Below are 25,080 nucleotides of genomic sequence, written 5' to 3' on the forward strand. Positions count from 1 at the left end.
GCCCTTTAGTGTGTCATAAGAACATAAGCAGTGCCTCCGCTGGATCAGACCTGAGGTCCATCATGCCCAGCAGTCCGCTCACGCGGCAGCCCAACAGGTTCAGGACCTGTGCAGTAATCCTCTATCTATACCCCTCTATCTCCTTTTCCAGCAGGAAATTGTCCAATCCTTTCTTAAACCCCAGTATCGTACTCTGCCTTATTACATCCTTTGGAAGCGCATTCCAGGTGTCCACCACACGTTGGGTTAAGAAGAACTTCCTAGCATTCGTTTTGAATCTGTCCCCTTTCAACTTTTCTGAATGCCCTCTTGTTCTTTTATTTTTTGAAAGTTTGAAGAATCTGTCCCTCTCTACTCTCTCTATGCCCTTCATGATCTTGTAAGTGTCTATCATATCCCCTCTAAGTCTCCTCTTCTCCAGGGAAAAGAGACCCAGGTTCTCCAATCTCTCAGCGTATGAAAGGTTTTCCATCCCTTTTATCAGACATGCCGCTCTCCTCTGAACCCTCTCAAGTAACGCCATATCCTTCTTAAGGTACGGCGACCAGTACTGGACGCAGTACTCCAGATGCGGGCGCACCATCGCCCGATACAACGGCAGGATAACTTCTTTCGTTCTGGTTGTAATACCCTTCTTGATTATACCTAGCATTCTATTCGCTCTCTTAGCGGCCGCTGCGCACTGTGCCGTCGGCTTCGTTGTCATGTCCACCATTACCCCCAAGTCCCTTTCTTGGGTACTCTCATTCAATAAGATCCCTCCCATCGTATAGTTGTACCTCAGGTTTCTGCTTCCCACATGTAATACTTTACATTTCTCAACGTTGAACTTCATCTGCCATCTCGTCGCCCATTCCCCTAGTTTGTTCAAGTCCCTTTGCAATTCTTCGCAGTCTTCTTTAGTCCGAGCTCCACTAAATAGTTTGGTGTCATCCGTAAATTTTATTATCTCACACTTCGTCCCTGTTTCTAGATCATTTATGAATATATTAAATAGCGGCCCGAGCACCGAGCCCTGCGGAACACCACTCGTGACCCTCCTCCAGTCCGAGTAGTGGTCCTTCACTCCTACCCTCTGCTTCCTACCCGCCAACCAGTTTCTGATCCATCTATGTACGTCTCCTTCCACCCCATGGTTCTTCAGTTTTCGGATTTAGACGTTCATGAGGCACCTTGTCAAAGGCTTTTTGGAAATCTAGGTATATGATGTCTATGGGGTCTCCTCTGTCTATCCGTTTGTTAATTCCTTCGAAGAAGTGCAATAAGTTAGTTAGGCACGATCTTCCCTTGCAGAAACCATGTTGACTGGTTATCAGAAGTTCGTTTCTTTCAAAATGTTCATCGATGTTTTCTTTCATCGGTGCTTCCGCCATTTTCCCCGGAACCGAGGACAGACTCACCGGTCTGTAGTTTCCCGGGTCACCTCTTGATTCCTTTTTAAAGATGGGCGTAACGTTGGGCTATCTTCCAATCCTCCGGGATCACGCCTGTTTTCAGGGATAGGTTGCAAATTTGCTGCAGTAGTCCCGCTATCTCCTCCTTTAATTCCTTCAGAACCCTTGGATGGATTCCGTCCAGACCCGGGGATTTGTCAGTTTTTAGTTTTTCTAACTGCGCACATCTTCAAGGCTCACTTCCATGGATGTTAATTTTTCTGCTTGATTTCTATTGAAGAATTGCTCAGGTTCTGGTATGTTGGTTGTGTCTTTGTTTGTAAATATAGACGAAAAAAACATGTTAAGTTACATTACATTACATTAGGGATTTCTATTCCGCCATTACCTTGCGGTTCAAGGCGGATTACAAAAGGTTAATTAAAAAAAAAAAACAGAGTTACAATGATTAGCAAGAGAGGTAAGTTGTAGATCTTATAAACATTTAGCGGGTTGTTGATTGTGAGGTGGTTTGTAAAAGAGTTAATAGGTGGTCATAGTGGAAGTTCTTTTGTTATTATTAGTGCAGTAATGGGTAGATCAAATGTCAGTTTTAGAGTTACTAAACGGTCGTGATGTTATTGCTGCTTCAGGAATTTCTTGAAGAGTGTGGTTTTTATTTCTTTTCTGAACGTCCTATAGTCTGGGGTGGTCATCAAGAGGTTGGAGATCTGGTTGTCCAGCCTTGCGGCTTGGGTGGCTAGGAGGCCGTCGTGTAGTTTTGTTCTTTTTACTTCCTTGATTGGGGGGGGTATGAATGGGGAGTGCGTTTTTCTGTGTCTTGTAGTGGGTGCTTGGATGAGGCGATTGTTCAAGTATGATGGGCTGTCTCCGTGTAGGGTTTTAAATAATATGCAGTAGGTCACGTGGTGTCATGAGCGCGTGAGGACGTCTCCTCGCTCGCTCCGGGGCTGCCCTGCCGACTTTTGCCTAAAAGCAGATAAACGAACCCCGCTCTTCGCGCGCACGCTGCAGATTGAGTTCGCGCCGGTGCATGGAAAAATATCTTACCAGATCCAGGGATCTCATGCAGGCTAAATCGGCGCGCAAGGATCGGGTGAGGCCTGGTGACTCTAAAATGGCGGCGAGCCCCGCGGCGGCGGTCTCGAGCCTCACAGAAGCCGCGTTGGGAGACATCAAAGAAGCTCTTGCCCAGGTCCTGGGACCAAAATTAGAAGTACTAACGGCGCAGATAGCTAATATCGAGACGCTGCTGGAAACAGCGTCGGCACGCACAACGGAGCTCGAGCAGCGGGTATCTTCCATGGAAGACACAGGTACCACCCAGAGTGCTGATATCCTTGCATTGCAGGCGCAGGTTCGAGCCCAGGCTGATAAATTGGATGACCTGGAAAACCGGTCCCGTCGCTCGAACCTGCGCCTGCTGGGTGTCCCGGAAACAATCCCAGATCGCTCACTGCCGGACTTGCTGGAGGGATGGCTGCGAGAGGAGCTGCCGCTCTCTTCTGCTGCGGGGCCTGTGCGCATTGAAAGAGCGCATCGTCTGGGCCCTCGCCCTGGCCTGGAAACCAGACCACGTGTGGTCATCCTAAAGCTCTTAAACTATAGGCACAAAGTGGAGATACTTCAACAATACAGAAACAAGAAAGACACTCTGAAATATGCGGGCACACCGATTCGCATTAGTCAAGATTACTCCATGGCCCTGCAGAGAGAGGAGGAAGCCTTTTTATTCATTGTGTGCACAATTATCGGAGCTTAAACAGAGATTCCAATTCAACTACCCAGCAATATTGCGGATCCAGCGAAATGGGATCTGGAAATCCTTTCATTCACCGGATGAGGCGGCTGCATTTATCAAGCTTCTTGGTAACCCGGACTCGGGAGCAGACTGATTGCTCAGATGTTAGTTCTGCTGGGTGGTTTGTTTGTGACATTTGCTAGGTTGGGTTCGTTCACAAGGGGACATTGTCTTCTGGGCCCTTAGGGGCACATACTCTGATGGGGCGGGGCGGCCCTGGACGGGACGTCTTAGGTGACCTCTTAGCTCCCACATGTGGGAGAAGATTGGGGCAGTTGGGGTGATTTGGGGAGAGGGGGGGTCCTGGGTGGCAGCAGCACAGTTATTAGTTCATTTTGTCTTTCTCTTTCAGGGTTGTCATGGGTCATGTTCTTTCAAACTGGTGTGGATGTCTGCATGGCGTGTGAGTGTGAGTCTTGGGGTGGGGCTGGGCGCCCTGGGACTCTATTTCCTAGAAACCTTTGCTAGCTGTGGTGAGTCTGGTGTGGGCCTCTGATGGGTGACCGGAAGTTGCGTATACTTTCCTGGAATGTATCGGGCATTACTTCCCCTGCCAAACGCACAAAAATTTTGTCTCAACTGAAACACCACTCGGCAGACATAGCGTGTCTGCAGGAGACTAGACTTACGGATATAGAACACCAGAAATTGCGCCGGGGTTGGGTTGGGGAATTGCATTATGCCTCCTCCCCTGGGAAAAGGGCGGGGGTGGCGATTCTATTTAGGAGGGGCTTGCAGTGTACAGTCCAGGTTCTGAGGCGTGACACCCAGGGTCGGTACCTTTTGGTGCGGGTGGTTGGACCTGGAGGGCCCTTTCGGATTTTGGTGGGATATGGCCCTAACAAATATCAACATTCCTTTTTTCAAAACTTGGTTAATATCTGTTTGCAGGATTCAGACTGTCCCCTGATTGTAGTGGGTGACTTGAATCAGGTAATGGACCCGGGCGTGGATCGCTCTGGGGGTTTGGGGATTTCGTCTGGGAGGCAGAATAGGGGAATTCCCTATCTTTGTCGAGCCCTGGGACTGGTGGATCCGTGGCGGCTATTGCACCCCACGGAAAGAGATTACACTCACCAGTCCAGAGCCCATGGTTCTTTCTCCAGAATTGATTATGCGCTTTTATCTGAGACACTGTTTGCTCAAGTCTCGGAGGCTACCATTGGCCCTCTTGAGGTGTCGGATCACCACATGATTTGGCTTGATGTTGCAGTGGGGGGCCCTGTGAGTTCGGGGGCGGGATGGCGATTTCCTGCGTACTTACATGAGGACACTCATTTTCGGGAATTTCTAATGACCAAATGGGAGGCTTATTGTTCCTTCAATGCACAACACATAGAACAACCTATTTTATTTTGGGACGCTGCTAAAGCGGTGTTGCGTGGCGATATTATAGCTTACGTTGCTTCTAGAACAAGACGTATTGCACATCGCATTGTACAACTTGAGCGTCATTCGCGGCAGTTGAAACGTGAACTGCTGAATGCCCCGTCGGTGGCCACTAACGATATGTATAAAACGGTTTTGGCTGAGTTGAATACCCTTATTCATGAACGCACAAAAAAGTTGTTATTCTATAGAAAGTTTCGATTTTACAAACACGGGAATAAGGCGGGGAGGTTGCTAGCATCAGTAACTAAAAGTTGGTCGGGTTCTAGATATATTCCTATGATCCGAGAGGCCTCGGGGAACATATTGACCTCGGCAGTGGCAATTGCTGATAGTTTCAAAAATTATTTTGAGGCCTTTTATGCTTCCCCGGGTCCCTATATGGGTCCTGATGTGAGTGATTACTTGGAAGATGCGGGGATGCCCAAATTATCGCCAGCCCAGAAATCTCGATTAGATAGACCCCTACACACTCAAGAGGTGTTGCGAGCAATACAAACATTGAAGACTTGCACGGCTCCGGGGCCGGATGGTTATTCTCCGGAGTTCTATAAGATCTTATCGTCGGTCCTGGGGGAGCCCTTGCTGAATTATTACTCGGCAGTTCGCGACTGCGGTGCATTTCCCTGTTATGCGAATGACGCTCTTATCACTCTGATTCCAAAGCCATCTAAACCGCCCACTGAGATCGAATCCTACCGGCCGATATCGCTCTTGAACGTTGACATAAAAATCTTAGCTCGAGTGCTGGCAGACAGGTTAGCACCTTTGCTGCCTTCTGTCATAGTGCCAGAGCAGGTGGGTTTTGTTCGGGAGCGGCACTCGGTTTTGAACGTTCGGAGAGTGTTGATGGCGTTCTCAAGGGCACAACATACTCAATGTCCGGGTTTGCTTGTCGGATTGGACGCGGCAAAGGCCTTTGACAAGGTTCAGTGGCATTATTTATTTCAGGTATTACAACATATAGGACTTCCGGACAGTTACCTGGCCTTGCTCCGACCGCTCTACACAGATCCCACTGCCTCGATTTTGGTTAATGGGGTGCGCTCTCCTGGCTTCCTTGTGGGCAGGGGGACACGCCAGGGATGCCCATTATCTCCGCTGCTCTTCTTGTTGTATTTGGACCCCTTGTTGCGAACTCTTCAGAGAGATGATGAGATTGTAGGATTGTCTGAGGGTTCTGCCCAGTTGCGGGTGTTGGCATTTGCGGATGACCTCTTACTCACTCTGGGGGATCCTCATCGATCCTTGTCCCATGCGTTGGACATCCTTGACGAATTTCATCTTTACTCTGGCTTGACCCTTAACAAGCAGAAATCCCTGGCTTTGCCAACTTCAGATGCCGTACGTCAGGGTTGGCAGGGGGAGTTTCCATTGCAATGGGCTTCTTCCTCCTTGCGTTACTTGGGGGTGGTTATACCTCGGGACCTGGACAGGCTGTACACTGCAAACATCTTACCTCTACTCCGTCGTACGGAGTCTACTCTCACTAACTGGAGGCGATTTCCCTTGTCCCTTTCGGGCCGTATTGCCCTTTATAATATGATGATCCTACCCCAATGGCTCTATGTTCTACAGATGCTCCCCGTCATGCTCTCCCCCGCTCATGTATCTCAGCACAATTCTCACCTTAATGCATATCTATGGCAGGGGAAGCGGGCTAGGATTTCTTTATCCAAGTTGATGTTACCTCGTAGGAAGGGGGGGTTGGGTCTCCTGAGTGTTTCTAGATTTAACCTTGCTTGCCAGTTAAGACATGTCCATGATTGGTTCTGTGATACCAAATATTTTTCTTTACCGGAGATTGAATGCTATTGCTTTAAACCATACCATTTTAGTTATTTATTACATGCTCTACACTTGCCAGACTTACCACAGCTCCGCTCTCACCCACTTCTACCGGCTATGCGCAGAGCTTGGAAATCCTTGTGCAGACTGTTGAAGATCAATTCCAGGGTGACGTCTTGCTTGCCCATTGTTGGCAATGGCGATTTTTCACCTGGCCTGGATTCTGGCCCGTTTCATCGATGGACTTCAGTGGGACTTCAGTACATTTCTCAGGCTGTACAACACACGGGACTTCCTATCTCCTTTCCTGACTTAACCACACAGTTCCACTTCACTGGTGCTGATTGGTTTGCATACAGACAATTACAGCATTACTTACAGACTTTGACACAGGCGGTGCTGTGTGAGGAGACCTACCTTAAACTACACGAAGTTCTTGGACTGACAGCACAGGATCTGATACCCCTGAGAATGTATCATGGGTTGCTGCTTGACTGCCTGGGAGATATAGATTTTCCGGCCTTGGCCGGGAAATGGACGGAGGATTTGCAGGTGCCCATCTCAACAGCCATGATTCGAAGGGGACTTTGCCTGGGGAACGCCCTACGCCTCTCTTCTATGGAGTGGGAACGCAATTATAAATTCCTCTTGCGGGCCTTCTATCCTCCCAAAAGAGCTCATGTAATGGGAATTAGTGCGGAGCACGGCTGTGGTAAATGCGACCAACCCATGGCATCTCTTGGACATATGTTTTGGACCTGCCCACTGGTATCTGCCTTTTGGTTGCAATTGGTATCTGCTGTGGCCCAGCTATGGGGGTGCTCCTGGAGACTTCATCCGAGTTTCCTCATTACTCTACAGATTCGTTTTCACCCGCCCAAGCCGGGCTGTTCGGCCTTTCTTAAGAGGACTATACTGCTGGGGAGGAAGTGTGTTCTGTTGCAGTGGCTTTCTTCTCAGCCCCCGACTTTTCAACAGTGGAGAGCATTAATGCTACAGCAGATGTTGCTGGAGCGCAGAGACATTGTGGACATGTCAGCCAAGGCAGGCAGACTTTTTCGTCAATGTTGGTATTCTTTTAGTTTGACCTTCACTCCCTATGTTCGTAGACAACTCTGGGATGCTTGAGATGCTCCTTGTTTGTTTCTTATCCTGGTTTTAGTTGCTGCTGCCTGGGTGGGGTGGGAGGGGGGGATGGGGGGGATTGGGAATTGACCTGGTATGGAAAAATGTTTTGTTTTCTTGTATGCTGTTTTTACGCTCTTGATCCATAAACATATTTACACATAAATAATATGCAGTAGAATTTGAATTGGATTCTTTCTTGGATTGGAAGCCAATGTGAGTTGATGAAGGCTTCAGTGATGTGGTCATGTTTTTTCAATGAGTAGATGAGTCTCAAAGCTGTATTTTGGATTGTTTGGAGTTGTCTGATCGTAGTTGCAGGGCAAGGAAGGAAGAGGATGTTGCAGTAGTCCAATATACCTAGTATTAGGGATTGTACTATAAGTTGGAATTGTGTTCTTTCAAAGAATTTTCGGACTTGTCTCAGATTTCTCATGATTGCGAATGATTTCTGAGTTGTTTTATTTATTTGCGGTTGCATAGTGCAGCATCTGTCTATGGTCATGCCAAGTAGTTTTATGGTGGTTTGGATGGGATATTTGATTGCGTTTATGTCTAAGTTGGTTGTGGTTTGGATCTTGTCATTTTCGAGAAGGATGAATTTTGTTTTGTCTTGGTTGAGTTTAAGTTTGTGATTTTTCATCCAGGTTGTGACTGTTTCAAGTGTTTGGTGAAGTTTGTCTGTCATGGTAGGTTTAGAATGATCGTATGGGATGAGGATGGTGATGTCATCAGCATAACTATAGGTGGTTATGCCCAGATTGTCCAGATGCGTTCCTAGAGAAGCAGTGTAGAGATTGAAGAGGGTGGGGGATAGTGGAGATCCTTGTGGTACGCCGCAGGGGTTTGACCAGGATTCTGACTTTTCTTTGTTTGATTTTACACTGTAGGTTCTGAGTTTTAGGAATCCTTCAAACCAAGAGTATACTTTATCTGAGATGCCTATTGCGTCTAAGATCTGTAGAAGGATGTTGTGATCCACTAAGTCGAATGCCGCAGTTAGGTCCAGTTGTATGAGAAGCATTTTTTTCCCTGTACTAAGGTGTTGTCTGACGGTATCCATAAGGGAGCCTAGTAGTGTCTCTGTACTGAAGTTTGTTCTGAAGCCTGATTGCGACTTCTTTCTCCTCCATCACTCCCTTCCTATCTCTGTCGTCTAGCGGTCCCACCTCCTCCCTTGCCGGCTGCTTCCCTTTAACATATCTAAAGAACGGTTTGAAATTTCGTGTTTCCCTGGCTAGCCTCTCTTCATACTCTCTTTTGGCTTTTCGAACCACACGGTGACATTCTTTTTGATACTTCCTGTGCTCTTTCCAGTTCCCAACTAAATCCAAACTACCCAAGTTGTCCAAATTATAAGTAATCATATAAAGAATATAACCCACTAGATATAGAAAGTGCAACACAAACTTAAATCCTAATCCAGGAAAAAGGCCTCAGAATTGGAGCCTACGCGTAGTCCTATCATGGACTGAACTGTCAGCGTAGTATAACACTCCACGCTCCAGTCATAGGCCAAAAAACCTGGAATCTATAAAGTTTTTTCTAACTAAATGTTAATTTTTAATTTTTTGTAAGGTTTTTTTTCTTTCTCATAAGTTAATTTAAATCCTAAAAGTCCATATTAAAATATTCGTATCAGAAATGTTCAATTAAATAATGTTTTAGATAGACCTTAAGGTATATACTCTGTTAACATAGCCTTACTCTAACTAAATATAAACGTTGCAGTTTCTTGAGGTTAGAGAAATGAAAGGCAACATAGTTGGCAGCGTTTCGTGGACAATAATGTAAGTCCACTGCTTCAGGGCTAATAGCCAAAGTACATTAAGGCATTGCGTGCATGTTAGCTACCAGACATTATGCCAGGACAAACAGGCAGCATATTCTTGACTGATGGGTGACTGCACCGACTGAGCCCCGGTACGGACAATTTTAGAGTGATTGCACTCTAAGAACTTGGAAAGTTCTAGCAGGCCGCACCGCGCATGCGCGAGTGCCTTCCCGCCCGATGGAGGCGCGCGGTCCCCAGTTTCTTAGTTTCCGCGGAGCTAAGAAGTCGCACTTTTCAACGGCTGTTGAAAAGATTTTTTCCTGACGGCTTCCCGCTCGCGAAATCTGTTAGGAAATTGTATTTCCTTTTTTTCTTTTATTATTTTCTTATTTAAAAAAAAAAAAAAAAATTACTTTCTTTTTTCTTTACTTTAGTCGGTTTTGCCCCGACGGGGCCTGCTGTCACCATCGAGGCCTCGGCCTTCGATTTGGCAGAAGCCGTTTTTCCTTTCATGCCCCCCCAGCCAGGGTTTAAGAAGTGCCAGCGGTGTGCACGGCCTATCTCTCTTACGGACTCGCACAACTGGTGCTTACAGTGCCTAGGTCCAGAGCATCAGGCTTCCACCTGCACCCGCTGTGCCACTTTGAAAAAACGTACATTAAAAAACCGACAAATCCAGCAACGGTTGCTTTTCGGTGCCAATATGTCTGACCCGGCGGCATCGACACCGGCATCGGCCCCATCTCAGTCGGCACCCACTTCGTCGACGCCGCGCCGGTGTCGCAACACCCAGGTAAGCCGGCTAAGAAGCCATCCCCGCTGGAGCGTCCTCCGGTCTCGATAGCAGCGAGCCCAGTCCTGCCGACCGCGAGGCGCCCGCGGAAGCGCTCCGCCCCAATTGAGGTGAGTCCCTCGACCTCGGGCTCCTCATCCTCGGGGCATCGAGCGGCACCGCAGGTACCGCAGAAGAAAAAGGCGGTACCGGTGCCTTCTCTGGACGAGCGCATTGCAGCCATCCTGCAGGTGCAGCTAAAGGAGCAGTTACAACAGCTCCTTCCTGCTCTCTTGACACCGAGCCTTCCAGTCCCGGTCCGGTCTGAGCCACCGGTACCGGCAGTGGAGCAGCCTCTTTTGTCTGCATCCACTTTGTCAGTACCGGTCCACTCCGCTTCATCGGTCTCGATGCCAGTCCTCGCACCGGAACCGAGAGCGCAACACCAGGCTGTTCAGACTTCGGCACCCATGCAGCCTGTAACATCTCCCGGTACCGTGTCTATGAGGTCAGGTAAGTCGGCACGCAAATCCCGACACCTGGAACCCTCCTCTCCGGAGTATTGAGACCGTAGCTCCCATATTAGGGACCCTGATCTGTGGGGTGACTCCGAAGAGCCTTTTCTTTCTGAGGGTGAGTGTTCCTCGGATGAGGATGATCCTGCTGCCCCTGATCCATCCTCCAAACAAGATTCTACATCTTTCACTTCCTTCCTGAAAGATATGTGTGAATCTCTGTCTATTCCTTTGGAGGCTGAGTCTAAAAAATCCAAAGCCTTCCTTGATGCATTGGATTTTGATCAGCCTCCAAAGGAATTTCTTAAACTACCCCTCCATGATATCTTGAGGGAAACCTTTTATAAAAACCTGGAGACTCCTTTGACCATCCCAGGAGCTCCTCGTAAATTGGATTCTTTATACAAAGTGATTCCTATCCCTGGATTTGATAAGCCGCAGCTTCCACATGAATCCCTTCTTGTGGAATCTACGCTCAAAAAGTCTGCCGGAGCTAGTGTAGAAACATAGAAACATAGAAAGATGACGGCAGATAAGGGCTACAGCCCATCAAGTCTGCCCACCCTATTGACCCTCCCTATTAAGTCTAATGACCCCCTTAAGTATGATTGTAATTATACTTCCACTCTACTGACCCGCTCTTTCAAGTCTATACCTTAGTGACCCTATCCCTTGGCATGACCCTCGTAGGGATCCCACATAGGTATCCCATTTTTTCTTGAAGTCTGAGATGCTGCGTGCCTCGATCACCTGCACTGGAAGCTTGTTCCAATGCTCAATCACTCTTTCCGTGAAGAAGTATTTCCTGGCGTCTCCACGAAACTTCCCTCCCCTGAGTTTGAGCGGATGACCTCTTGTGGTCGAGGGTCCCTTCAGAAGAAAGATATCATCTTCCACCTCGATCCGTCCCGTGATGTACTTAAATGTCTCAATCATGTCTCCCCTCTCCCTACGCTCTTCGAGAGTGTAGAGTTGCAATTTGCTCAGTCTTTCTTCGTACGGAAGACCCATTAGCCCCGAGACCATCCTGGTGGCCATCCGCTGAACCGATTCAATTCTGAGCACATCTTTACGGTAATGTGGCCTCCAAAATTGCACACAGTATTCCAGATGAGGTCTCACCATGGCTCTGTACAATGGCATCATGACTTCAGGCTTCCTGTTGACGAAGCTTCTCTTGATACAACCTATCATCTGTCTTGCTTTAGATGAAGCCTTCTCCACTTGAGTGGCTGCTTTCAAGTCAGCACTGATGATTACTCCTAAGTCTCGTTCCGCCATAGTCCTAGTTAAAGTTTCTCCATTCAGGGTGTAAGTTCTGCAAGGATTTCCGTTACCGAGATGCATGACCTTACATTTATTGGCATTGAAGCCCAGTTGCCAGATCGAGGACCAACTTTCTAAAGTACGCAGGTCTTGCTCCATAGCATCCTGTAGATTATAGCCGTTTACTATATTGCATAGTTTGGCGTCATCAGCGAATAAGGTTACCTTGCCTTGAAGCCCTTGAGTCAGATCCCCAATGAATATGTTGAAGAGGAGTGGGCCCAGGACTGAACTCTGTGGCACTCCACTAGTCACCTCCGACATTTTAGAGAGGGTACCGTTAACCACCACCCTCTGAAGTCTGCCACTAAGCCAATCTTTAACCCATGCAGTTAGAGTCTCTCCTAATCCCATCGATTTCATCTTGTTCAGCAGCCTGCGGTGTGGGACGCTGTCAAACGCTTTGCTGAAGTCCAGGTGTATACGCTTCTGTCCTTCCTGGCAGGGAAGGTAAAGCCATGGATAAGTTTGGTAAATGGTTATACCAGAATGCAATGCTAGCTAACAGATCTGGTAATTATGCTTTCCATTTTTCTTTCTATCTTAAGCATCTTCTTACCACCATGGCTTCCTTTGAAAAGTACCTTCCTGAGCGAAAACGACAGGCTTTTCACCACTGCTCATCATCTCTCTTCCAACTCCGTAAGTTTATGGTTCGCTCAATATATGACACATTCGAACTTACTACCAGAGCAACAGCTATGTCTGTGGCTATGCGCCGCCTTGCTTGGCTCAGAGTGTCAGAGCTTGATGTCAACCATCAGAATCGGTTGGCCAATGCACCATGCCTGGGGGATGAACTCTTTGGGGAATCCATGGACTCTACCACCCAAAAGCTCTCCGCCCATGAGACTAGATGGGATACTCTGCTAAAAACAAAAAAGAAGACTCCACCAGCGCGGCCTTTCAGACAGCAGTCGGCCTATCAACGCCGTTATGTGGCTCGTCCCTTGCCATCAGCTGCCCAACAACCTAGGCGCCAACGTCAGCAACAACGACAGACCCCTAGGCCACCACAGCAGCAACCTGCGAAGCCACCTCCGCAGCAAAAGTCCACACAGCCCTTTTGACTTAGTTCTCCAGGGTATAGCCAGCTACCTATCATCTGCCCACCTACCTCAACCTATAGGTGGCCGTCTTACTTCTTTCCTCAGCCGTTGGGAGATCATCACCTCGGATCAATAGGTCCTCAACATCATCCGCCACGGCTACTCTCTCAACTTTCAGACACTTCCTGCCCAAAGTCTGCCAAGAGAGTCTGCTTTGAACACTCCTCAGTCTTCCCTCCTTCTTCAGGAGGTTCAATCCCTCCTCCTTCTGAACGCCATAGAGGAAGTTACTCTAGATGAAAAGGGGCAGGGATTCTACTCCCGTTACTTTCTAGTCCCCAAAAAAACAGGAGATCTCAGACCCATTTTAGATCTTCGCGATCTCAACAAATGCTTGGTCAAAGAGAAATTCAGGATGCTTTCTCTGGCCACTCTGGCGCAGTGGTTGGATCTACAGCCTCAGCACCCTGGGGTTGTGGGTTCAAACCCCGCGCTGCTCCTTGTGACCCTGGGCAAGTCACTTAATCCTCCATAGCCCCAGGTACGTTAGATAAATTGTGAGCCCACCGGGACAGAGAGGGAAAAATGCTTGAGTACCTGATTGTAAAAACCGCTTAGATAACCTTGATAGGCGGTATATAAAATCCTAATAAACTTAAAATCCTAATAAACTTAAACTTAAAACTTAAACTTAAACTCTTCTCAATCAAGGCGACTGGCTATGCTCCCTCGATCTCAAAGAGGCATACATACTCACATACCGGTAAATTTGTCCTCCAGACAGTACCTCCGCTTCATGATCAATCATTGTCATTACCAATACAAGGTGCTGCCCTTCGGTCTTGCCTCCTCTCCAAGAGTGTTCACCAAATGTCTGATTGTGGTGGCTGCCTTTCTACGCTCTCACCACCTTCAGGTCTTTCCTTACCTGGACGATTGGTTAATCAAGGCCAATTCATCTCAGACAGTACTCCTGGCCACCAACCAAACCATCCTGTTTCTTCAACTTCTGGGGTTCGAGATCAATCTACCCAAATCTCATCTCATCCCCACTCAGAGACTTCAATTCATTGGAGCGGTGCTGGACACAGGCCTCATGAGAGCATTCCTGCCGTCCAACCGTCTCCAAACTCTTCAATCTTTATGTCAGCAGCTACTTCTGCAAAGTTCCATCTCTGCCAAGCAAATGATGATACTCTTGGGTCACATGGCCTCCACAGTTCATGTCACGCCCTTCGCACGTCTTCACCTGCGCACTCCTCAATGGACCCTAGCTACCCAGTGGTCCCAAGCGACGGATCCGTGCTCACGACACATCTGTGACATCATCTCTTCGTCAGTGGTGGTTAATATCCTCAAATCTCTCCAGAGGTCTTCTGTTCCATCTACCTCCTCATCAACTTGTCATCACCACCGACGCCTCCCCTTATGCCTGGGGAGCTCATTTGAACGAATTCCAAACTCAAGGTCTTTGGACAGCCCAGGAAATGAAGCATCACATCAATTTCCTGGAACTCAGAGCGATGTTTTATGCCCTCAAGGTCTTCCAACATCTTCTCTTTCCTCAGGTCCTCCTGCTGTGCACAGACAATCAAGTTGCGATGTACTACATCAACAAGCAGGGTGGGACAGGCTCTCGCCTCTTGTGTCAAGAAGCCCAGAAGATTTGGGCTTGGGCCACAGATCACCAACTATTCCTGAAAGCTATCTACATTCAGGGGGAACAGAATTCCTTAGCGGACAAGCTCAGCAGAATTCTCCAGCCTCATGAGTGGACACTCGATCCTTTAACTCTACAATCCATCTTCGCTCGATGGGGCACTCCTCAGATAGACCTCTTTGCAGCTCCTCACAATCACCAGCTGCCCCTCTTCTGCCCAGACTACTCTCCTCACCGTCTGGCAGCGGATGCATTTCTCCTCGATTGGTCCAATCTGTTCCTGTATGCTTTCCCTCCGCTACCTCTCATGTTGCGAACCTTGTTCAAGCTCAAGAGGAAAAAGCCACCATGATTCTCATCGCTCCACGGTGGCCCAGGCAACATTGGTTCTCCCTTCTACTTCAACTCAGTTCCAGGGAGCCTATTCTTCTTCCATTGTTTCCTTCTCTGCTTACACTGCATCAGGAGACCCTTCTGCATCCCAACCTCCAGTCTCTACACCTGACAGCTTGGTATCTCTCGGGCTGACTTCGGATGATACTTTGTTGTCTCAGCTCGTTCGTTCTATTCTGAATGCCTCTAGGAAACCTGCAACTCTGCAATGTTACCATCAGAAGGGAACAAGATTTTCTTCCTGGTGTCTTCTTCATCATCATAATCCTACGTCCCTTGCAGTGGAGACCTTGTTGGATTACCTTCTTTCTTTGTCTGACTCTGGTCTCAAGTCTACTTCCATCAGAGTCCACCTCAGTGCTATTGCTGCTTTTCATGAGCCAGTTCATGGGAAACTCCTTTCAGCTCATCCCTTGGTTTCCAGATTCATGCGGGGTCTTTTCAATGTGAAACCACCTATTAAATCACCCCCTGTAGTCTGGGATCTCAATGTAGTTCTCTCCGCCTTAATGAGGCCTCCGTTTGAACCTTTGGCTACGACTCCTTTCAAGTTTCTCACTTGGAAAGTGGTCTTCCTTATTGCTCTAACCTCTGCCAGGAGGGTCAGTGAGCTACATGCACTAGTTGCGGATCCACCTTTTACAGTCTTTCATCATGACAAGGTGGTTCTGCGTACACATCCAAAGTTTCTCCCTAAGGTTGTCTCTGAATTCCATCTCAACCAATCCATTGTTCTGCCTGTCTTCTTTCCGAAACCTCACTCTCATTCTGAAGAACAGGCTCTGCATACTTTGGACTGTAAGCGGGCTCTAGCTTACTATTTAGAGCGTACTAAGCCCCACAGATCAACTCCCCAACTCTTTCTGTCCTTTGATCCGAATAAATTGGGACGTCCTATTTCTAAACGTGCGTTGTCTAATTGGCTTGCAGCGTGCATTTCATTCTGTTATGCTCAGACTGGACTGACACTGGAAGGTTCTGTCACGGCCCATAGAGTTCGAGCTATGGCAGCATCTGTAGCTTTCCTCCGTTCCACTCCTATTGAGGAAATCTGCAAGGCTGCTACTTGGTCCTCAGTTCATACTTTTACATCTCACTATTGTCTGGATGCATTCTCCAGACGGGATGGACACTTCGGCCAATCTGTTTAGCAAAATTTGTTTTCCTAATGGCCAACCTTCCCTCCATCCCTCTTTTTGTTAGTTTGGAGGTCACCCATCAGTCAAGAATATGCTGCCTGCTTGTCCTGGGATAAAGCACAGTTACTTACCGTAACAGGTGTTATCCAGGGACAGCAGGCAGATATTCTTGCATCCCTCCCACCTCCCCGGGTTGGCTTCTTAGCTGGCTTATCCTAACTGGGGACCGCGTGCCTCCGTCGGGCGGGAAGGCACTCGCGCGTGCGCGGTGCGGCCTGCTAGAACTTTCCAAGTTCTTAGAGTGCAATCACTCTAAAATTGTCCGTACCGGGGCTCCGTCGGTGCCGTCACCCATCAGTCAAGAATATCTGCCTGCTGTCCCTGGATAACACCTGTTACGGTAAGTAACTGTGCTTTCTCTAGCCACGAAACGCTGCTGCGTCGGTGGCATAGCCAGTGCACAGGCATTAGACTGCGACTTGTTTCCTAAGCCACAAACGAACACCGCTTAAGATAAGTGAATTGTAAAATCATTATGAGACTTTTGGATTATTTGCAACTATGTTGCCTTTCATTTCTCTAACCTCAAGAAACTGCAACGTTTATATTTAGTTAGAGTAAGGCTATGTTAACAGAGTATATACCTTAAGGTCTATCTAAAACATTATTTAATTGAACATTTCTGATATGAATATTTTAATATGGACTTTTAGGGTTTAAATTAACTTATGAGAGAGAAAAAAAACCTTACAAAAAATTAACATTTAGTTAGAAAAACTTTATAGATTCCAGGTTTTTTGGCCATGACTGGAGCGTGGAGTGTTATACTACGCTGACAGTTCAGTCCATGATAGGACTACGCGTAGGCTCCAATTCTGAGGCCTTTTTCCTGGATTAGGATTTAAGTTTGTGTTGCACTTTCTATATCTAGTGGGTTATATTCTTTATATGATTACTCTTTCCAGTTCCCCTCAGTTTTGTCCTTTTTCCATTTCCTGAATTAATTTTTCTTATCGCTTCCTTCACTATTTTAGTTATCCACGCCGGGTCTTTTGTTCGACTCTTTTTGCACTCCTTTCTGATTCTGGGGATATACAGATTTTGCGCCTTGTTCACCGTGTCCTTGAAAAAAGACCAGGCATGTTCTATCGTTTGCCATTTTTTTGGAAGTGCTCCTAAGTTTCTTCCTTACCATTTCCCTCATTGCTTCGTAGTTTCCTATCCCGAAGTTAAAAGTTGTCGCTATGGTTCTCTTTCCTTTCTCGGTATTCCTACCTCAACCTTGAACTTGATCATATTATGATCGCTGTTTCCCAACGTTCCCACCACTTCCACTTCCTTTGTAGATCCTCTTAACCCATTTAGGATTAGATCCAGAGTGACATTTCCTCTCGTTGGTTCTCTAACAAGCTGCTCCATGAAGCAATCTTGTGTAGCCTCCAGGAATTCTGTCTCCCTAGCACATCTTGAGCTTCCAAGACTCCAGTCTATCCCGGGGTAGTTGAAGTCTCCCATAATGACAGTGTTGCCACTTTTGCATTTTCGCTTCATCTCGACTTCCATTTCTTCATTGATATCTCCGGTTTGCCCGGGTGGATGATAGTATAGGCCCATCTTTATTTCAGGCCCTTTCCTTCCAGGTATTTTAGCCCATAGCGATTCCAGCTTGTTGGTCGTCTCTGCTGTGTCCATTCTTGTCAATTGTATGTTTTCTTTTATGTATAGGGCTATTCCACCTTCTTTCTGTCCTGACCTATCCTGGCGATAGAGCTTGTACCCCTGGCAGTGCAGTATCCCATTTGCTTTCCTCATTCCACCATGTTTCAGAGATTCCAGTGATGTCTATGTCCTCTGCATTGGCATTGGCCATGGCTTCTAATTTCCCCATTTTGTTTCTTAGGCTCCTTGCATTGGTATATATGCAATTTAGATCCTGGTATTTTGTTGTCTTCATTTCCTTTCCTTGTGCTTTGATCTTTAGTTTATTCTCTTTTGTTACAAGCTTTCTAACCTCTTCTTCTGGGTTAGTCGACTCCTGTAATTTGTCCCTTGTTTCTTCCCAGCCTTTTTTCCCCTTAGTATGTTCACGGGATATCTTCTTCCGAATTGTCGACGCTTAGTCGACTGTCGGCTTTCCCCTTCCTTTTAGTTTAAGTCTGTTCTATTCCTCTCTTGACGTTGTTTGCTAGAAGTCTAGTTCCCGCCGCACTCAGGTGTTTCTCTTTTTTTGACCATTTTTTTGGGGGAAAAACACATCCAAAAGCAAAATGCACAGAATAAGCCATTGGGATGTAGGAGGAGCCAGCATATTTACTAGACTGATCGCACAGACAACCTCAGAGGGCACTGCAGTGAAATTCATATAAAAAGGCACAGGTCCATTACTCATCATAACTCCCTTACAGTATATGGTGAGCCCTTCAAAACTACTGGACCATCATATAGGTGCCAGCTTTAGGATTAGGACTATTGGTATAATGTACAGTTGGCTCTAGTAGGTTTTGGGTGGACACACCTTTTCCACCGTAAGTGTAGTAGTTGGAGTGGGATATGGACCTGTTGTTGACTCCACTGTTTACTTGGCTACTCCAGAAACCTACTTGCTGCTCTACTAGGAGTGGCAGAGCAGCTGAAGCTGTTATACAGGCAGGTATGTACTATTTCATTCATATCTGTGTGGGGTGGGAGGGGGTGTCATTTATATCCCTCCAGTGGTCATCTGGTTAGTTAGGGCCAGTTAGGAGTGGTCTAGTGGTACAGCTGCTGCCTCAACATCCTGAGGTAGGGTCAAATCCCAGCGCTGCTCCTTGTGACTCTGGGCAAGTCACTTAATCTCTCATTACCCCCAGGTACAAAATAAGTATGTAAACCATTTTGAATGTTTAACCACAAAAAATCATTGTATAAGCAGAGAGGTTGGTATGATTTTTCCCTTACTCATTCTCTTTCCTATACTGATTGTAGTTCCTCCCTATTCTTTCTTCTCGTTTGAAGTAAGTCAGCATTTCCCCAATAAATTGTTTTGTCTCCCCCATTTTTTAATGTACTCCACTTTGAAATTTAGAAAAAGTGATTTTATGAAATTTTAGATAAACTTGGAAACTTGATTATCCCAGGACAAGCAGGCAGCATATTATCACTGATGGGTGACGTCACCGACGGAGCCCCGGTACGGACCACTTAAAAAAGTGTATCGCCACTTTAAAAATTAAAAAAGTTTGCAATAGCCTGAACCGCGAGTGCCTTCCCACCCGATGAGGGCACATGGTCCTTTAGTTTCTTTTTTTTTATTATTTTATTTATAATTTTCAATTTAAATACAGTTTCTTAGTTTCCATGGAGCTAAGAAGTCGCGCTACAACGGCTGTTGAAAAATTTTCTTTTCGCTGCCTTCCTGCTCTCAAGGTTTTCATTTTTCTTTCCTTTTTAGTTTAAAAAGAAAAACCTAAACTTTTATAGTTTCTTTATTTTTTTTTTTTCTTTTACCATCATCGGTTGGGCTTGGTGGGGCCTTATGGGTCGCCATATTGTTTTCTCCCCCACCTTAAGGCTGTTTTTCCATGCAAGTTTTTCCTGCTCAATTCCCATCAGCACGATTGCTTTGCTGGGGAAGTTGTCTTCACCGACATCCTTCTGTGGTTCTAGCAATGTCGGGACCTTGGCCTTGCCATTTTCTTCTTCCCTTGCTCTTGTCACCAGCGCATTTTCATGCAGGTTCTTCAGAAGCAGTTTTCTGTCTGCGCCATCAGGAAGACGGCACCCGCTGACCTCAGTAATCCGGTGCCCAGTGTACTTCCAGCACCGCTCTTCCAGCCCGTACCAACATTGACGGACCCGATCCTCTCTAGTTAAGTTGGCTCTCAACTTTCTCCTTTGGGCTTCAGGTCATTGTAGCAGTGAGTCTAATCCTACTGACCTTGGTCACTGTAGCAGTGAGTCAAGTCCTGCTGACCTCGTTCAGCCCCATCTCTGGCTCCACTTCTATGTCGGAGTGTCTTGATATGGGCATACTCATCTTGGAAGCATGAAGCAACACCGATGGTACTGGTTCATGGGCCAAGGGTACCGGTGTTTTTTCTTTCCTGCTGAAACATTAATGGAGCATTAATCATTGAACAATTTGGAAAGAGAGTGAGAATTCAGTTTTCATACGTTTATAGAGCTCAGCCCTATAGCCATCTATACCTGGAGCCTTCAAGGTATAACTCTGTATGATAGCCAACTCCACCTCAGCGTCATGAATGGGTGCATTCAGCTTCCCAAGTTGTGCCACAGTAAGATGCGGGAGGTCAAGTCCATCTAAGTAAAGCTCCCCAGATAGCTCTGACTCGGGGGGGGGGGGAGGGGAGGGGAAGATTTGCATAAAAACCGCCAAAGTACCTCACAAATCTCTGAGTCACTTGTAACCTCTGTCTCACTAGTTCTGAGTTGTATTTTCTTATGGCCCTCCCTCTGCGACACCAAACGCGCCAAGAGTTTCCCACTTTTATGACCATGGACATAGAGCTGATATTTTTAGTAAGCTTTGCAAAGTCTTAAATGTCCTCTGAAGCATCTCATATTGTGACAGCAAATTTTGTTTATGAACCAAGGTAGGATGAAGGCCAAAAGTATGGCGAGCCGCTGTAAGTTGCTGAGATAAATGTAATAATTCCTGGTCTTGCCACAAAAAACTAAAGATAAGACAATTATAACGAAGTAATAAAAGATGTCAATGGGCCACAAATTAAATTAAATAATGTGCTATGCCCCAACATATCAGTATTTATTTTCTTATACCTGTAGCAGAGGCATAAATTTGCCCACCAAAAAGGAAAATTAAGGCGATCGCAATTTTTCCAATTACGAGTAACCATCTGTATGGCTACCCTGGTCATAATAAGGAGTAGCCGGCTTTTATATCAGTCTAAAGGGGGTTTAAGATGTAATAATGTCCACATATGACTACATCATATGTCAATGGGATCGATGACTCCAGTACAGTGTTAATCTGTCCCCATATCAACTTCCAAAAACAGTATTAAATGACAATAAAACAACAGATGGTCCAATGTCAAGATGACAGTGCCAGCATCTTTTAGATTTAGAATTGTCTTAACTTCTGTAGACGAACCGGGATCCAAAAAATCCTATGCAACAACCTGTCTTTATCTACTAAGTCTATTCCCTTCAGTATCTTGAATGATTTGATCGGGGGGCGTGGCTTGTCAGCACACAAGATGGAGGTGTAAGTGCGACGCTCCTCTACCCAGGCAACGTTCAGAAAAAAGTGTTGTTTAATGGAGATTTTCCCCAATAACAAGCAGAAAAAGTAAAGTTTTATGGCTGCTACTCGTCAGATGAAATTGGAGTCGGCTTTCACAGCAGGGGGGACAGCGAAACATGTCAAACATGATCAGCTGACGCCATTGAAAGTGCCTCTCCCTGCCGATGCCACAGAAATGTCAGAAAAAACAAACGTAATCTAATCTAATCCAATCTAAACCTTAAGTTTATATACCGCATCATCTCCATGAGAATGGAGCTCGACACGGTTTACAAGAACTTAAAATAGTGGGTAGAGAAGAAGAAAAAGGATTACATGAACCTATGTGTAGAAGGGGGGAGAGAAAGGGGGGAAGGATAGAGCTACAATTTGCTGAAAAGCCAGGTTTTCAGTTGTTTGCGGAATAACTGAAGGGAGCTCAGGTTCTGCAGCGGGGTGATGAGGTCGTTCCAAAGACCTGTGATTTTGAAGAGAAGGGATTTTCCCAGTTTGCCTGAATAGTGGATGCCGCGTGGAGAGGGGAAGGCTAGTTTAAGCCTTTGGGCAGTTCTGGAGGAGTCGGGACTGGAGGAGTTGAAAGACAGTGGGATAAGAGGAGGCAGGATTCCGTGAATGATCTTGAAAGCCAGGCAGGAACATTTGAAATGGATTCTGGAGATTATTGAGAGCCAATGAAGTTTGGCAAGGAGTGGGGAGGCATGGTGAGACTTGCGTTTTGAGAAGATCAGTTTGGCTGCAGTATTCTGGATTAGCTGGAGTCTTAGAATACTTTTTTTTGATAGATTTAAGTAGATGGCGTTGCAGTAATCTAGTTTGGAAAGGATGATGGATTGGACAAGGATGGCAAAGTGTTGTTGGCTGAAGTAGGATCTAGCTTTCCTCAGCATGTGAAGGCTGAAAAAGCATGATTTTGCCAAGGAGTTGAGGTGGTCATTGAGGGAGAGAGAGGAATCGATAGTGATACCAAGGACCTTGCATGAGAACTCGAGCTGTAGTGTATCGCCTGTGGGTAGTGTGAAAAGTGGGCAGGTGTTCGAATTTTGGGCCGAGCCAGAGTAGTTTTGTTTTAGATTCGTTTAGTTTCATCTGTACCGAGAGGGACCAGGCACGGAGTCTCATTATGCAAGCTGTAATGTTTTCGTGGAGGTTGGTGAGGTTCTGGTCAGTCTCAAGGAGGACAAGGATGCCATCTGCATAAGTGTAGATTGTTTCCAGGGGGGATAGTTGAAAGAGTTTCAGGGAGGACATGTAGATGTTAAAGAGAATAGGGGAAAGGGGTGATCCTTAATGGCGGAATTACTTAGCATTAAACAAATGCTTCAGGAGAATGCCAGCCGAATCATGGAAGTAAAAGAAGAAGTTATAAACTTAACTAAACAAATGGAAATCGCCAACCAGAGAGTCTTGCAGCTGGAGAATAGAGTGGAGCAGACGGAGCTTAATGCGCTGCAGTGTAAAAAGATGGACAAACTATTGAAAGTATGAAAAAAAAACTTGAAGATTATGAGAATAGAGGAAGGCAAAATAATGTAAGAATTATCGGGTTGGCGGAAGGTTTGGAAGGGGGGATACTATTCAGTTTTTAGAAAATTTGTTACCTAAGATTTTACAGTTGAATTCAAAAAGGCCGTTGGAGATAGAAAGTGTTCACCGGATTCCAACAAAGCGGTCAGCAAACCAAGTGAGCCCAAGACCTTTAATTTTTAGATTATTACAATTCCAGCAAGCTTTGGAAATACTAAAATTGGCCAAAGCTGATAGAAATTTGAATTACAAGGGCTCTAAGTTGTTGCTGGTGCCAGTTTTTGCCAAATTGACGGCCAATACACGAAAGCAGCTCCTTATGTTGAGGCTGCAGATGAAAGCAAAAGGGTTCACTTATGGATTATATTATCCAGCAACAATGAGAGTTACAAGTGGAAATAAGACTTTACATTTTGAGGATCCTGAAAAACTAAAGGATTTTTTTTTTATCAAAGACTGAACCAATATCTACTTAAAATGTTCAGAGTTCAGTTACTTGGACATAATAACATAATATGAAATATGGCTCTGTTATTTGGAAGAAAAGTAGGATTTTGTGTTTTCTACTAGGAAAGAAGAAAATATTCAAGGAAAAAGGATGGATTATAAATATTTTTTGGACATTTACAAATATTTATTCAAGTAACTACTTCAAGACTGATGGTTGGAGAACTACAATGTTACATGGATCTCAATCCTGAAGTGGTTGTTACATAAAAGAAAGTTTAAGCTCTTATTGTTTGTATTGGATGATACTGGAAGTTTTACAGAGAATGGAAAGTTTTACCAGCGTTTGATTTATGGAGAATTTCTCTTAAGAATTCTTAAACTCATGCAGATGAAGATGTAAAGGAAAAAAAAAAAAAGCAGATCATTTAAAACTGGATATTACAGATATAGTTCCCGGGAAGAAAGGGGTTCTTCAAAAGAATTATTTTCTCATATGGTTCTGAAAGGATTTTTAAAAAGTTTTTTGTTTGGGCTCATCGGGAAAAGAACCAATCTTAATAGTAATGTCTGTTGTTTTAGGTCATGTGATATATACGATATGGCTTGTTGCTATGTTGTTCATAAATGTATTTTTATTGTTTTATCTTGGTGGTTTCAGATATTGATCTGAAAGATTCAATTGAGATGGAGTTAGTACCAAAGGTATTGGGATGGGGTTCTTAATTTCATAAGCATATATGAGGATGAATTTATATTAGAGGTATTGGATAACAGTTGGGGGGGGGGGGAAAGTGAGATTCAAAGAGGGAAAGGATATGGAAGAAAATATATTAATTCTTTTTCAGGAGTGTTTAATTCTGAGTTTTTAATTATAGTATTAGTAAGGATAATCTATATGATAGAATTTGATGTTTTACTATACAAATGATTTTAATGGTAGAAAGAATATATGAGTGGTAATTATTACTGGATGCTAATTTAGGGTTGAAATGAATTTAAGATGGATTGTTATAGAACATGGTAAGATAATGATTAATTAATGATAGTTGAAATAATAAAATTTAAATGGTTGCGTTCTGGGGTGAATATTCATGGATGGCATATAGGATAAGGAGGGTGTAGAAATGGTGATAAAATAAAATTAATGGGTAAACGGAATGTTCTAATTAATCATTTTACCTCTAAAGATATTTGAAAAGAAGTAAAGTAATGTTTAATATTTTACTTAATGTAATAAGAAATAGATAAAGCTTTTTGAAAAAAAAACCATTTTAAACAATGAATGGGGGGTGGTTTTATTCTCAGTTGTATTGGTAAAGATGGAACTATTCATACTGTTAAATTAAATTAAATTATGGGTTTATTTCCTTGAAGGTTCTGATTGGGGAGGGAAAAGATAAAATGGCTGGGATGAGGGGTATTGTGATTGCTAATCCTATGCGTGCTTCAAGGCAGTCATTTTATTTGGAGGGAGGTGGAGGGATTTTTATTAATTAGGGTTTGGATGTGCAGGGGAAATATAAATTTACTGAATTATTGGTTTGCATTGTGGTATCTTTTGTGGACCCTTTTTAATATAATTTTATAATGGATTTAAAAAATTTTTCATTAAATGTTAATGGCCTCAATCATCAAATTAAAAGGAAAAAAAACGCTTTCTTTTCTGAAACAACAGAATGCGAATATATTTTATATCCAACAGACACATTTGTCAG

At 45.2% G+C, this 25,080-nt stretch overlaps 1 protein-coding gene across 2 annotated transcripts in view; it reads left to right on the forward strand.

Annotated features, from left to right (window-relative positions):
* Positions 1–25,080, forward strand: part of HGH1 (HGH1 homolog) — a 174,170-nt gene that overhangs the window by 102,656 nt on the left and 46,434 nt on the right. The window lies entirely within an intron of this gene.

Source organism: Geotrypetes seraphini, chromosome 2 (assembly GCF_902459505.1).
Source record: "Geotrypetes seraphini chromosome 2, aGeoSer1.1, whole genome shotgun sequence".
NCBI classification, from domain to species: domain Eukaryota; kingdom Metazoa; phylum Chordata; class Amphibia; order Gymnophiona; family Dermophiidae; genus Geotrypetes; species Geotrypetes seraphini.